Consider the following 13,366-nt stretch of genomic DNA (forward strand, 5'->3'; position numbering starts at 1 on the left):
GTAACAGGTCGTGATGCGGTTGTTAGGTGCCGTCACGTTGGTTGCGATCCATAGTGACCCTCTGCACAACATGACAAAGCAGTGCTGCATCCTGAGCCATCCTCGCAATTGTTTCCATGCATGGCCCCATTGTTGCAACCACTGTGCCATCCACCTCATTGAGGGGCTTCGTTTTATATAGCGAACATTATAAACCATCCCCCTGGGGCATAAGGTAATTCTTTTGATAGTATCATTAACTTAGAAATGTATATAGAGTTTAAAACAGTGTTGAGAAAAGGAAATCATACAAGTACAAGCCAGCTTCAGACCATAATACGTGAATTATTATTTACCCAAATGGTGTAAATAGTGGTGATAGGGCAAAGTTTTCAATAACGTTCATCCCCAAAGGTAGCACCATGCCTACCAGATTAACATATGTCATAAAAAAGCAAGCAGGGCATTAAAATAGGAAATACATAGTCATCGTGGGCTACCATTCATTGGCCATCCTCAAAGAAAGATATCCAAACTAAAGTCCAGCTACCACCAATCCCACACCTTTGGGATAGCAGCCATCTGCTTCTTCTCACACTGGGGTGTTTCAGCATTAAGCCCAAGGGAGTTATGTTGTTTCCTTAAATCTGCTACAGAGGTGTTTGAGGTAAAGTCCAGTTCAACTTGTGGGTCTTCTACATCAAATTCTCCTGTTGTGACATCTGAAGGACGCTGTGCACCTCAGTAGGACAGAGTCTAAGTTCCAGTGGTCTACAGTTCCTAGCCTGAGTCACCAAAGGGACACAGTTCTGGGTGTACACTTCCCTTGGGTCCTGTATAAGTATTGGTAAGCACTTTTTCCCAATAAGAAGTTGCTCCTCCCAGTTTACCCACTAACAGAAATTGCCTTCTCTGAAACACACATTTTCCCACACCCATCTGGAGTTGAATTTTCAGTTAGATTCTGGGTGAGTCTTGGTAGACTAGAGAAATAAATCCATGGACACACATATGTGTATAAAGAAGAGGTTTATATATAAGAGCAATTATACATTAAGAAAACATCCCAACTCAGTCCAGTCCAAGGCCATAAATCTGATATTAGCCCATATGCCCGATACCAATCTATAAAGTCAGCTTCAGACTCATGAAATACACAATGAAGCCAAATGCAGGACGATCACAAGCAAGTGGGTAGAAAGTCTTTGGATCCAGTGGCATAGCTTCTCCAGCACCCAGGGCTGCATCATGGTGGGTCCATGTGTCTTGTCAGCTGCTATGTCTCCCAGGGTGTGAGCAGAGAGAGAGGGGTGTCTCCGGCCTTCCAGGAGGAAGTTCCCAGAATCCTCAGGAGAAGCCCGTGCCCACACAGAAGCCTCATTGGCTATGATCTGATTGACAGACTAGACTCCACCCTTCACTTATAATCCGCACAAATTGTCAATTATGTAATTACCACAGGTTTTGGTCCCCCCCCCCCCCCACAATTTCTCTTATTACTTTTGCAGGAGTGTCTGCTGATTCAGGGCAACCTTAACACAGCGTTTGACGGCAGCAACTGAGTGGCCTTCCCCCTTTCCACGTATCTTGAAAATCTGCCCTCGGCTGAGGCGACGTCTCCCCTGGGGAGGGGATTTTTTCAGAGGTGCTGCATGGTGCAAAGGCGGTAGGATGGCCCTCCACTTGTGTGTTTTGGAGCATAGATTAGATTCCATGACCTGAGAGCCACAGCCTGCCTTCATTGGGTGCTTAATCATAAAGCGTTCTGTTTTTAATAGGTCCCCATCATCTATTTCCTCTTCCATTGTGCGTGCTTCCGTTAGTGGATTCGGTAGTGAGAGTCTACCCTTCATCAGAGCCCTGAAGTTTGCTCCAGTTTTCTCATTGGTGATCCTGATAGCTTTGGGGTTCACCTTTAGGTCTCTAAACCATCTTGAGTTCACGGTTGTGCAGAGCAAGGTCCTGTTTCATTCTTCTGAAGATGGAGAGTCGATTTTTCCAGCGCCACTTGTTGAAGAGGGTGTCCCTTTCCCATGTAATGCTTTTTTGTCCTTTGTTGAAAACTAGTTGCCTGTGGGTGGGTGTCTGTCATTGGACTAGCAGATCCAACAGTGCCTGGGCTCCTGCATGGTGCTTCTTTTGGAAAAACACTTAACTTATCCTGGGCCTCTTCTCGCTCCATATATGGTTGGCAATTCGTTTGTTTTTGGGTTTTTTGTTTCATCTCTTTCCAGAATGAAGTTGAGATTTGGGTTAGATTTTGTGTGGCTTTTGTCAATGATATTGCTTTCTTTATGTCTTTTATGGCGTTCTCTTTGCTGGTAGAAAAGAATTTGATTGGTTTCTGCTTGTTAATCTTGTATTTGACTACCAAATCCCTCAATTGTTTCCAACAGTCTTTTCGTGGCGTTCGTGGGTTTCTCTAGATATAAAATCATATCATCTGCAAATCGCGAGAGCTTCCCTTCTCCTTTGCCCAGTTGTATCCCCTTGATTTCCTTTTGATATTTAATGGTTCTGGCTAAGACTTCTGGCACAATGTTGAATAAGAGCAGTGATAAGGGGCATACACCCTTGTCTAGTTCCTGTTTTCAACTTTCCCTATTGAGTGTAGTATTGGCCAGTGTGTGTGTGTGTGTGTGTGTGTGTGTGTGTGTGTGTGTGTGTGTATGTGTGTGTTGGTACATGACCTTTATTGTGTTGTAGTCTTTATCTTCGATTCCTATTTGACTGGGTGTTTTCATTAGAATTGGGTGTTGGATATTCTTATTCTTTGTCTCATTGATGTGGTGGATTACATTGATTGTTTTTCTTATGTTGAGCCATCCTTACATCCCTGGTATGAACCTCACTTGGTCATGATAGATAATATTTTTGATATGCTGTTGGATTCTATGGCCAGATTTTTTTTTTTTTTTTAGAATAAACACCTTTAATACATGTGCTAGGATGGGAAGATTTATTTCCCTTTTCTTTTTTTTTTTTTTGATTTATTTCCCTTTTCAAGCTTTGATTTTCCTCAGATAAAACTCCAGTTCCTTCCCCTCTAGCACGTAGCCGTCTGCTCGGCCACACTGGCCTGGCCTTGAAGCAATACAGGCGAGAAGCTTTCCCTGCTGGAACTGCTCCTCCAGAAGACTACTGATTTTTGCGTTCTTTTTCCGTTCATCGTATTTCTTCTGAATTTTCTTTGACCGCTTCTTATTTAGTATCTCTTCCTCTTCAGGAGTCAGCTTAGCCCCCTTTTTCCGGCCCAGGGGCAGTGCATAGTGGGACTCGTACCAATGTCGGTACGGTGTGCTGTCAACGAGCACGATGCAGTTCTTCACCAGCGTCTTGGTCCGGACCAGCTCATTGTTGGATGCATTGTAGACAACATCAATGATTCTGGTTTTGCGGGTACAACACTCGGAGCCCCAGGAGAAGTTCCCCACGTCCAGCCTCAGGGCCCTGTACTTCTTGTTGCCTCCTCTCACACGAACCGTGTGGATGCGGCGGGGCCGATCTTAGTGTTGGCAGCCGGGCGCCCCAGCTCATATTTCCGCTTCTTGTGGTAGGGCTTCCTCTTGCCCCCGGTCTTGCGGCGCTTGTGCCAGTTGTCCCGAGAGATGCCCATCGCTCGGCGCTGGCTGGAAAGAGGACCCCTCTATGGCCAGATTTTGTTGACAATTTTTGCATCTATGCCAATGAAGGGTATGAGCTTGTTGTGTGGGAACTTTGCCTAGTTTTGATATAAAGTTTATGCTCGCTCTATGGAGTAGGTGTTTCCCTTTCTAGATATTGGAATAATTTGTGTAGGATTTGGTGCCAGTTCTTCCATGAATCCTTGAAAGAATTCTCCTGTCAAGCCATCTGGTCCTGAGTTTTTCTTGGTTGGAAGTTTCTTGATGATTTCTATTTTTTTCTTTAGTTATAAATCTGTTAAGGTTTTCTACACCTGTCTGTGTTAACTTGTGTGGATGGCTTTTAACTAGGTATTTTTCCATTTCTTGATGATCAGCTTTGTTGGAATACGACCCTTTGTAGTACTGTGCTATTCTATTTATTTGGATCCATTGCAATGTCACCCTTTTCATCTACAATTCTAGATATATATATATATTTGTATTTTCTCTTTCTTTTCCTTTGTTAGGTTTGTGAGTGGTTTGTCAGTTTTGTTAAACTTTCAAAACACCAACTTCTTAGCTTTTTATTCTTTTCCAGTTTGTTCATTTCTTCTCTAATCATTGTGATTGCGTTTCTTCTTTAGCTGGAGGGTTTAAGTTGTTGCCCGTGTTCTATTTGTTGGAGGTGGTGCTTTAGGGTGTTTAGACTTTCCTCTTTTTCATCATGTGTTCATGGGTTGCTATCAATTGCCCCCTGATAACTGCTTTTGTGGCTTCCTAAAGAGTTTGGTATGATGGATTACTTTTCTTGTTTATTTCAAGGAATTTCTGAATTCCATGTCTTATTGGCTCTATTACCCAGTCATTTTAAGTAGTATATTGTTCATTATCCATGAATTTGTCCTTATGTTTTTTCTACTGTTGATTTCCAGCTGTGCAGCATTGTGACCTGAGAAAAGGATTGTAGTGTCTCAATGTATTTTTCATTGTTTGAGGCTTTCTTTGTGGCTTCCCATGCGATCTAGTCCACAATATCTGACATGTACACAGAATAAAAATATACACTGTCCTGTTGTTGGGTGGATTGCTTGGTATACGTCTAGGGGGTTGAGCTGGTTGACCGAGTCATTTAAACTCTTCTTTTTCCTTATTGAGTTTCTTTCCTGATGATCAACCACAGTAAACCCTAAAAAATATTTCCTTGAGATGGTGTGTTGAAGTGTTCTACTATTATTGTCAAGCTTTTTATTTCCCTTTTCAACTCTGTGAGCATTTGATGGATGTCTATAGAGGATCTTTCATTGGGTGTGCTTATGTTTATTAAGCTTATATGTTCCTCCTGTATAGTTCCATTAATCATTATGTACATTAATCATTATGCAGTGTCCATGCTTATTTCTCATTATGTTATATACCTTGAACTCTATTTTATGTCTGTTTCTTTCTTTTCTTCTTCTTTTTTTTTTTGTGGTTTGATTGGTTTCTTTGCTCCTTTTCAATTTCTATGATGTGTTGGGTTTCATTGTGTTGGGTTCTGGGTGGTGTTGTCCTGACTTATGCTCTCAGCTTTATCTGTATTGTTGTTGATTCTCTGTCTGTAATTATCCAGGTAATATTTTCCGTAATGCTGATCTTGTTTTCATGAATACCTTTAGTTTTTCCTTGCCTGTAAATACCTCTATTTCTCCCTCTTATTTGAGGGATAATTTTTCTAGATATGAGATTTTGGGTTGGCAATGTTGTTGTTTTTCAGAATTTTATCTACGTTACTCTCCATTGCCTTCTTTCCTACATAGTTTCTGCTGAGAACGCTGGGCTTATCCTTATCAGTTTTCCATTGTAGGAGATTGTCATTTTTTTCTCTAGCTTCTCTCAGGGCTGGTTCTCTCCTTTTCTTTGAAATTGGAAAATTTGACTACATGTCATGTTGTTTTTCTTTCAGCTTCTTGAATAGTATTTTCTCCTCATTAGTGATATTGGGGAGGTTTTCTTTCGTGATTTCTCATATCATTTTATCTGTAGATTTTTGTTTGTTTCCTCTTGTTCCAGGGTCCTGATGAGACCTCATTTGCTTCTCTTGATAGTGTCTCACTTCATTTTCATACTTTCTTTTTATACCTTTGTGCCTTTTTGTTCTTGTTGACTATTTCTCTTATAGATTGTAGTCAGAGTGATTGTCTCTGAGCATCCCTCAACTATGTTGCCTAATTCTGTTATCTCATTGTTTATTATCTGCGATTTCTTTTGGCTTAAAGATTTTAGTTGTTCCCATGTCTTCCATTGTTCTCATGAGTATTGCCTACATCTTTTTAAAGAACCTAAATATCATTCTTATGAATTCTGTTTCTGGTAGTTTTATAGCCTCTTCTTAAGAGTATTCCAATCAACTTGAGTGATTTTCAGTTGTTCATGTTAGTTTTTCTTGATTTGTGGGGTCAACCCTTGTTGACTACTGGTTCTTTCATATCTTGGTACAGCTACTAGTGGCGCATTAGCTGCTGGGTGATGTAGATGTAGTTGGCTCTCTCAAGTGATGTGGGAGATGTCTAATAGGTGCTGGAAAAAATACGGTGGTGAAATAGAGAGAGCTAGGTAAGTAGGGAAAGTGAGGAGGAAGAAGAGGGAAATAAAATAAAGTAATAATAAGTGACATGTGTACAGGCCAACAGATTTGTAAAAATAATGGGAAATGTATTTTAAGAACGGTAATCAGAATTAAGAAATTTCATGCCAATATAGTTCAAGGAAAAGACAGCAGAAAGCAATAAGCAATAATGGGTGCATCTGCAAAGAAAAGACAGGACAAAAGAGTCAGGTGTGGCTTGGGTGTGTGTGCTGAAATTCTGTTGCTATGGCAGTGCGAATGTGGGCATGTCCGTGTACACAGAGTGAAAAATAAAAATAAAAAGTCCTTGTCTGGGTGTGTGTCAGAGTCTGCATGCCTCCTGTTTCTGTCTTGAGTGAATGTATATTCTCAGTAGGGTGGGGTCACACAGAACGAGGACACTGAAAGAGGAAGTGGGAGAAAAATACAAAAAAACGGGAGGGGGGAGAGTATTACAATAGCACAAATGTACAAAACCAGAAGAAAAGAAAAGAAAGTGAAACATAGAGCCTCATTGTGGGTGGGAATTCCTGCTTTGTTGGTAGTGTTCTTGTAGGTACTGCATGGGGAGGTGGGCCACATGGTGGGAGCACAGAGGTCACCAGAGGACAAAACTGGAAAGAAAGAGGAAGGGAAAATTGTTGAAAAGTGAAGCTTGGGTACTGATTATATTTGCATGAACATCAAACTGCCCACAAAATCTTCGATCTACGAGAAACCCCAGAGACCAGCCAGGTAAGAGATTTGACCGGCTAGGTTGCCTTGGGGACAGGGAAACCCACCTGTGCAAGGGAGGAGCAGGCTCGCCGAAGCTGTCCATGCCCTTGGTCAATGCTAAAGGAATCTGTCAGCAGCCACTGTGGCTTTTCTTCTGGAAAAACGTTGGGTCTGCATGGCTTTTAAGTTGCATTTCTCGCTGCTGGGAAGTTCAAGATATCCAGTCAGTGAAACCTCTCTGGAAGTTGCTGAAGAGATATTCCCATGCTTGTATTCTGGCAGCCAGGGTCTCCTGTTTTTCCTCCAAACTCATTTCTTTTCACTCAGATTTTAATTTTCTTTACATTGAGTTGCAGTCAATACTGAGGACTGCACTCTTATTTGAACCAGCAAGGGCCTGTAGCTCTCGTTTTCAGCAAGTAAAGTTGTGTCTCTACATGCTGAAGGTTGTTAATTAGCCTTCTTTCAATCTTGAGGCCATGTTTCGTCTTCGTATAATCCAGCCTCGCAGATTATTTGCTTAGCATCTAGACTGAATAAGTATGATCAAAGTTGACAAGACAGACACACACCTTTCCTGATTTTAATACACTCAGCATCCCTTTGTTCTATTCAAACCATCACCTCTTGCTCCTTCAAGTGCGCGAGCACAATAACGCGCTCTGGAATTCTCATCCTTCACGATGTTACTCATAGTTTACGATGACCCACACAATCCTAATTTGTGCCCAGATCTCCAAGGTGAAGACTAGTAGGAGCTCCTGTCCCCACCAAAGCTGTCTTGGTGTGAATCGCAAATGAAACGATCCTTTACACCAACGGGACCTTTGTCATGTCATCCGTGTAGTCACATGTCCTACTCACCCTTAGGATCCCTCGTGGTGCAGAGGTTAAAGCTAGTGATTGTTAATCAGAAGTCACAGTCGGCAGTGGGTTCATGAGAGAAATATGTGGCAGTCTGCTCCGACAAAGATTTACGGTTTTGGAACCCCTATGGGACGGTTCAACCCTGTCCTGTAGGGTCTGTCGGCATTGGAATGAACTCCACAACCATGAGTTCGGTTTGATTTTGCTTACACTCAAGGGGAGGGAATCATAGAAAGACTTACGTGTCTAAGTCATTTTCACTGCATTGAGTCGATTCCAACTACCAGTGACACTATAAGAGAGAATAGAACTGACCCTGTAGGTTTCCTAAATTGTACCTGTTTACAAAGTCAGCACAAAGCTTCATCTTTCTGCCTCAGAGGGGCTGGGGGTTTCAAATTGCTGACCTTGTGGTTAGCAGCCCGAAATGTAACCTAGCACACCATCACAGCTCCTTCGGAAACGAGAATCTCCGTACTGCTTTAGAATTCAGCTTACCGCAAATTATGGTGGGAAACTCTTGAACAGTGCATCTCCTTTATAAATTAGATAGAAATCTCATTTGCCCTGTTTATGTGGTGCATGATATTGATTATTTTTCACATCTTGAACCATCCTTGCGTCCCTGGAATGAGTCTCACTTGGTCCTGGTGAATTATATTTTGATGTGATGTTGGATTCTATCTGTCAGAATTTTGTTGAGGACTTTAGCATCTATGTTCATGAGAGATATTGGTCTATAATTTTCTATCTTTGTGAGGTTTTTGCCTGGTTTGGGGATCTATGTTATGTTGGAAATATAGAATGCGTTTAGGAGGTTGTTGTCTTTTTCTATGTTCTGGAATAGTTTTTGTAATACAGGTGACAGATCCTCCTGAATAGCTGGTAGAAATACCCTGTGAAACCTTCTGGTCTTTTCATGGTTGGAATTTTCTTAATGACTTGCTCTATTTCTTTCATTTTTTTTAATCTGTGAGTTTTACAATTATCTATCTGCATTAATTTGAGTGGATGATGTATGTCTAGGAATCTGTCCATTTCTTCTAGATTGTTGAATTTGCCTGAATAAATGTGTTCATAGTAGTGTGTTATTATAAATATAAATACACTCTTTTTATTTCATTGGGATCTGTTGGAATGTCACCATTTTCATCTCTTATTCTGGGTATTTGCACCTTTTTTTCTTTGTTAAATTTTTCAGTGGTCTGTTTTGTTAATCCTTTCAAAGAACCAACTTCTTGTCTTGTTGATTTTTTCAATTTTTAAAAAATTTCCATATGGTTTATTTCTGCTTTGATTCTTACTTCTTTCCTTCCTCTATTGGAGGGTCCATATCGTTGTCCTTGTTCCAGTTCTTGAAGGTGTTGTGAGAGGGCATTGACTTTGTATTTCTTCTCTTTTTTCAGGTGTGTGTTGATTGCTAGAAATTGGCCTCTGATTACTTCTTTTGCACTGTCCCAAAGGTTTGAATATGCTGTGCTGTCATTTTTATTTTGTCTCGAGGATATTAAAATTTCCGCCCTTATTTGCTCTAGTACCCAAGCATTTTTAGTATTACGTTATTCAATCTCCGTGTGTTTGGCTTTGTGTCTGGTTCCTTTTATTGTTGGTTCCTAGTTCTATGGCATTGTAGTTTGAAAAGATAGGTTGTAGGATCTCAAATTCTCTGAATTCGTTGTGGCATGTTTTATGGCCTAGTATGTGGTCTATTTTTGAGAATGTTCGAGTGTATGGAGAACGTATACTGTGGGGGGTTTCCTCAGCTGGAGTGTTCTGTATATGTCTATAAGGTTAATTTTATTGATTGTGTTCTTCAAGTCTTTTGTGTCTACACTGAGTTTATTTCCCTGATAGTGGCATAATGAAGTTTCCTGTTATTATTGTGTTTAGCTCTTTCTTCAATTCTGTAAGGATTTGATCTATGTATTTCAAGGGTCTTTCACGGAGTGTAGTTATATTTATTACAGTTATGTCTTCTTGAGCTATTGTTTCCTTGATCTTTATGAGCTGTACATTCTTGTCTCCTGTTACATTGTCTGCCTTGAAGTCTATTTTCCCAGAGAGTAATATTGCTACTTTCACTTTCTTTTGGTTATTGTTTACTTGGTATGCTTTTGACCAACCTCTGATTTTTAGTCTGTTCATGTCGTGTTTCTGAGCTATGTTTCTTATAAGCAGCATATTGATGGATTTGTTTTCTTATCCATTCTGCTGCTCTCTGTTTCTTTACTGGTGCATTTAGTTTATTAACATTCAGTGAAATTATTGATATATATGTCCTTGTTACTGTCATTTTACTTTGCATTTGTGCATGTTGTGTGCTAGTGTATATGTGTGCTGTGTTTAGTTCCATTGTTCTTCCTGTGTTACTTCATTGTTTCCGATGTTGCTCTCTGTGTTAGTTTTTGTGAGGAATTGTCTTGTATGTAGGTTTCAGGTTTGTGTGTTGTTGCTGTTGACTTTTTGTCAATAGTACTTCATTGAATATTTTTTGTAACAGTGGTCTTACTTTTGTAAATTCCTTTACTTCCCTTGTCTTGGGATACTTTTATTTCTCCATCATATTTGAGTGACATTTTGCTAGGTACACGATTCTAAATCGACAGGTTGTTTTTTTTTTTCAATCAGGAATCTGTATAGGTCACTCCATTGCCTTCTTGCCTGCATGGCTTCTGCTGAGAAATATGAGTTTATCATAATTGCCCACCTTTTGCGTGTAATCGTTCTTTTTTTTCCTCTGGTTGCTCTTAGAATTTTTTCCTTGTCCTTGATGTTAAACACCTTGACTAGAAGATGCCTGGGAGTTTTCCTTTTGGAATCTCTCCTGATTGGGGTCCTTTCAGTTTCCTGCATAATTTTCTTTCCATCCATTAGACATTGAGAAAAATTTCTTGCAGGAGTTCTTGGACTATTCTCTGTGTGAATTGTTTTGTCTCTTCCTTGATTTTGTCAGTCTCTTTTGGATTTTTTGGTTATCTGTTCTCTTAGATTGGGGTCTATAGATTTGTCTTCAAGCTCACTAATTTAGTATTCATCTCCTCAATTATGTTTTTCTGTTCTTTTTTTTTTCCTCGTATATATATATACATATATATTTTTTGGGGGGGTCTTTTGTTTTTTTCCAGTCCCCACGCCCTCAGTCCTGACACTGAGATGCTGACCCAGCCCCAGGCTGGGACTCCAGGGCTCACCAAGATCACTGCCCCAACCCCCTCCCCGACTCCGCCCAGTCCGCGCCTCCCACAGCAGGACAGGACTGACCAGCTAGGGTAGCGGCAGGGGCAGCGGCCCAGCCCTGCTGGTATAGTGCCCACAGAGCATGCCCAGCGCTGGGATCCCCGCTCCAAGCCTCCCACAGGCAGCAGTGGCCGAGGTTGGTGGGAAATGGCCTCTGTTTGTTTGTTTTCATTAAATACTTTTTTTGGGGGGTTTTACATCTCTTATCACAATCCATACATTCATCCAGTGTGTCAAGTACATTTGCACATATGCTGCCATCATCATTTTCAAAGAATTCTCCTCCCACTTGAGCCCCTGATATCAGTTCCCCATTTCTTCCCCCTCCCTCCCCCACCCACTCTCCCTCATGAACCCTTGATAAATCATAGATTGTTATTTTTATATCTTACATTGTCCTCCATTGCCCCTCACCGACTTTTCCATGGTTTGTCCCCTGGGAGGGGGTTATAGATTGAGCCTTGGGATCAATTCTCCCTTTCTCCCCCAACCCTTCCCTAATCCTCCTTATATCTCTACTCTCATTGTTGGCCCTGAGGGTTTTATCTATTCTAGGTTCCCTGTGTTGCAGGTTCTTACCTGTAGCAGTGTGCATATTCTGGTATAATCTGATTTGCAAGGTAGAATTGAGGTCATGATACCCTGTTTCTCCAAAAATAAAACAGTGTCTTATGTTAATTTTTGTTCCCAAAGATATGCTAGGTCTTATTTTCAGGGGTTGTCTTATTTTTTCCATGAAGAAGAATACAGTACACATTTATTGTTTATTGTTTTATTACAAGAGACCTCGCACTTCCTGTCTGCTCTGGCTGCCCTGTGGCCAAGAGTGAGCTGCACAGTGGCGCCCACCTCTACAGTCCAGAGTCCAGAGTTACAATAGCTTCGCGGGGCCTTATTTTCAGGGAGGTTTTATTATCAGGGGGTGTCTTATAGTTCAGCGAGAGGCAAAACTGTAAGTAGGTCTTATTTTCGGGGGATATCTTACTTTCAGGGAAACAGGGTAGTAGGGGGAAGGAAACACCAAAGAACTAAAAAAAAATTGTATGTTTCACTGGTGCTATATTGCACCCTGACTGGCTCATCTCTTCCCTGTGACCTCTCTGTGAAGGGATGGCCAATTGTCTACAGACTGGCCTTGGATCTCCTCTCCATGACACACACACCCCTTCATGTTGGGTATGATTTTGTTCTGGGCCTTAGATGTTTGATGCCTGATCCCATCAACACCTCATGATCACAGAGGCTGGTGTGCTTCATCCATGTGGGCTTTGTTGCTTCTCAGCTAGATGGCTCCTTGTTTATCTTCAAGTCTTTAAGACCCCAGACACTATATCTTTAATAGCCAGGCACCATCAGCTTTCTTCACATTTGCTTCTGTGCCCATTTTGTCTTCAGCAATCATGTCAGGAAAGTGAGCATCACAGAATGCTGGATTAAGCAAAGTGTTCTTGTGTGGAGGAAGTCCTTGAGTCGAGACCCAATGTCCATCTGTATATTCTTTTATAATATTGTGTAATTCTGTTATTGTAAGGTTTGACTGTTGTGTTTCTGTTTGGAGTTATACTTGTAAGGCATGTGTTAAGGTCTCCAACTTTTCCATTTTTCACTTTTCCTTTCAGACTCTTTCTTCATCTGTTTTATGAGTTCAATCATCATTTTTTTAAGTTCTTTTTTCTGATAATTCCATAGCCTGTTCATTTCAGGCATTTCATTTAGGCCTGGTTGTTGTTCAGTTATTTTCATCTGTTTCTCTTCTGTCTGTGTGTGTGTGTGTGTGTGTGTGTGTGTGAGAGAGAGAGAGAGAGAGAGAGCGAGCGAGAACAAATATCCTTCGGCGTTTTCCTTGATATCTTGGTTTATCTCTTAGGGTGTGAGAAAGGTGGGAGTAGTTGATGCAGTAGAGAAGTGGTAGGTACTTTATATTGAGCATCCAGGGAGATCATTAGAGTAGGTTCATGGGAGATCAAAGAGTGGAAGAGGTAGTGTCGAGGAGGGAGAAAGAAAGGAATCAAAAAAAGAGAAGAATCATGTTGTGTTATTTGTTAAGTTAGAAGAAAGGAAATTAGACCCCCTCCCAAAAAATGTTGCCTTATTTTTCAATGATGGAGGAATGGCTAATAATAATTGAGAGCAAAAATGGAAAAAAATGTAAGAGTAGAGCCTGCTTTTGGTTTTATGAGGATAAGAAGGAAAGAGAGGGATTGATGAGAAAAAAGAAAGCTAGGCAAAGATAGGCTGGGAAATAAAAGCTTAGAGATTAAAATTAAAAGACAAAAGTATTAAAATAGAGACAAGAGTATTTTTAAAAAGTAAGAGACAAAAGTATTAAAAATAGAAATACAGAAAATAATGCTAG

The 13,366-nt window shown here is 40.7% G+C and overlaps 1 pseudogene; it reads right to left on the reverse strand.

The window, feature by feature from the left end:
• Positions 1–2,969: 2,969 nt before the first annotated feature.
• LOC142437332 (small ribosomal subunit protein eS8 pseudogene) lies at positions 2,970–3,617 on the reverse strand (annotated as a pseudogene).
• Between the last annotated feature and the right edge of the window lie 9,749 nt (positions 3,618–13,366).

This window comes from Tenrec ecaudatus, chromosome 1, assembly GCF_050624435.1.
Source record: "Tenrec ecaudatus isolate mTenEca1 chromosome 1, mTenEca1.hap1, whole genome shotgun sequence".
Classification (NCBI taxonomy): Eukaryota; Metazoa; Chordata; class Mammalia; order Afrosoricida; family Tenrecidae; genus Tenrec; species Tenrec ecaudatus.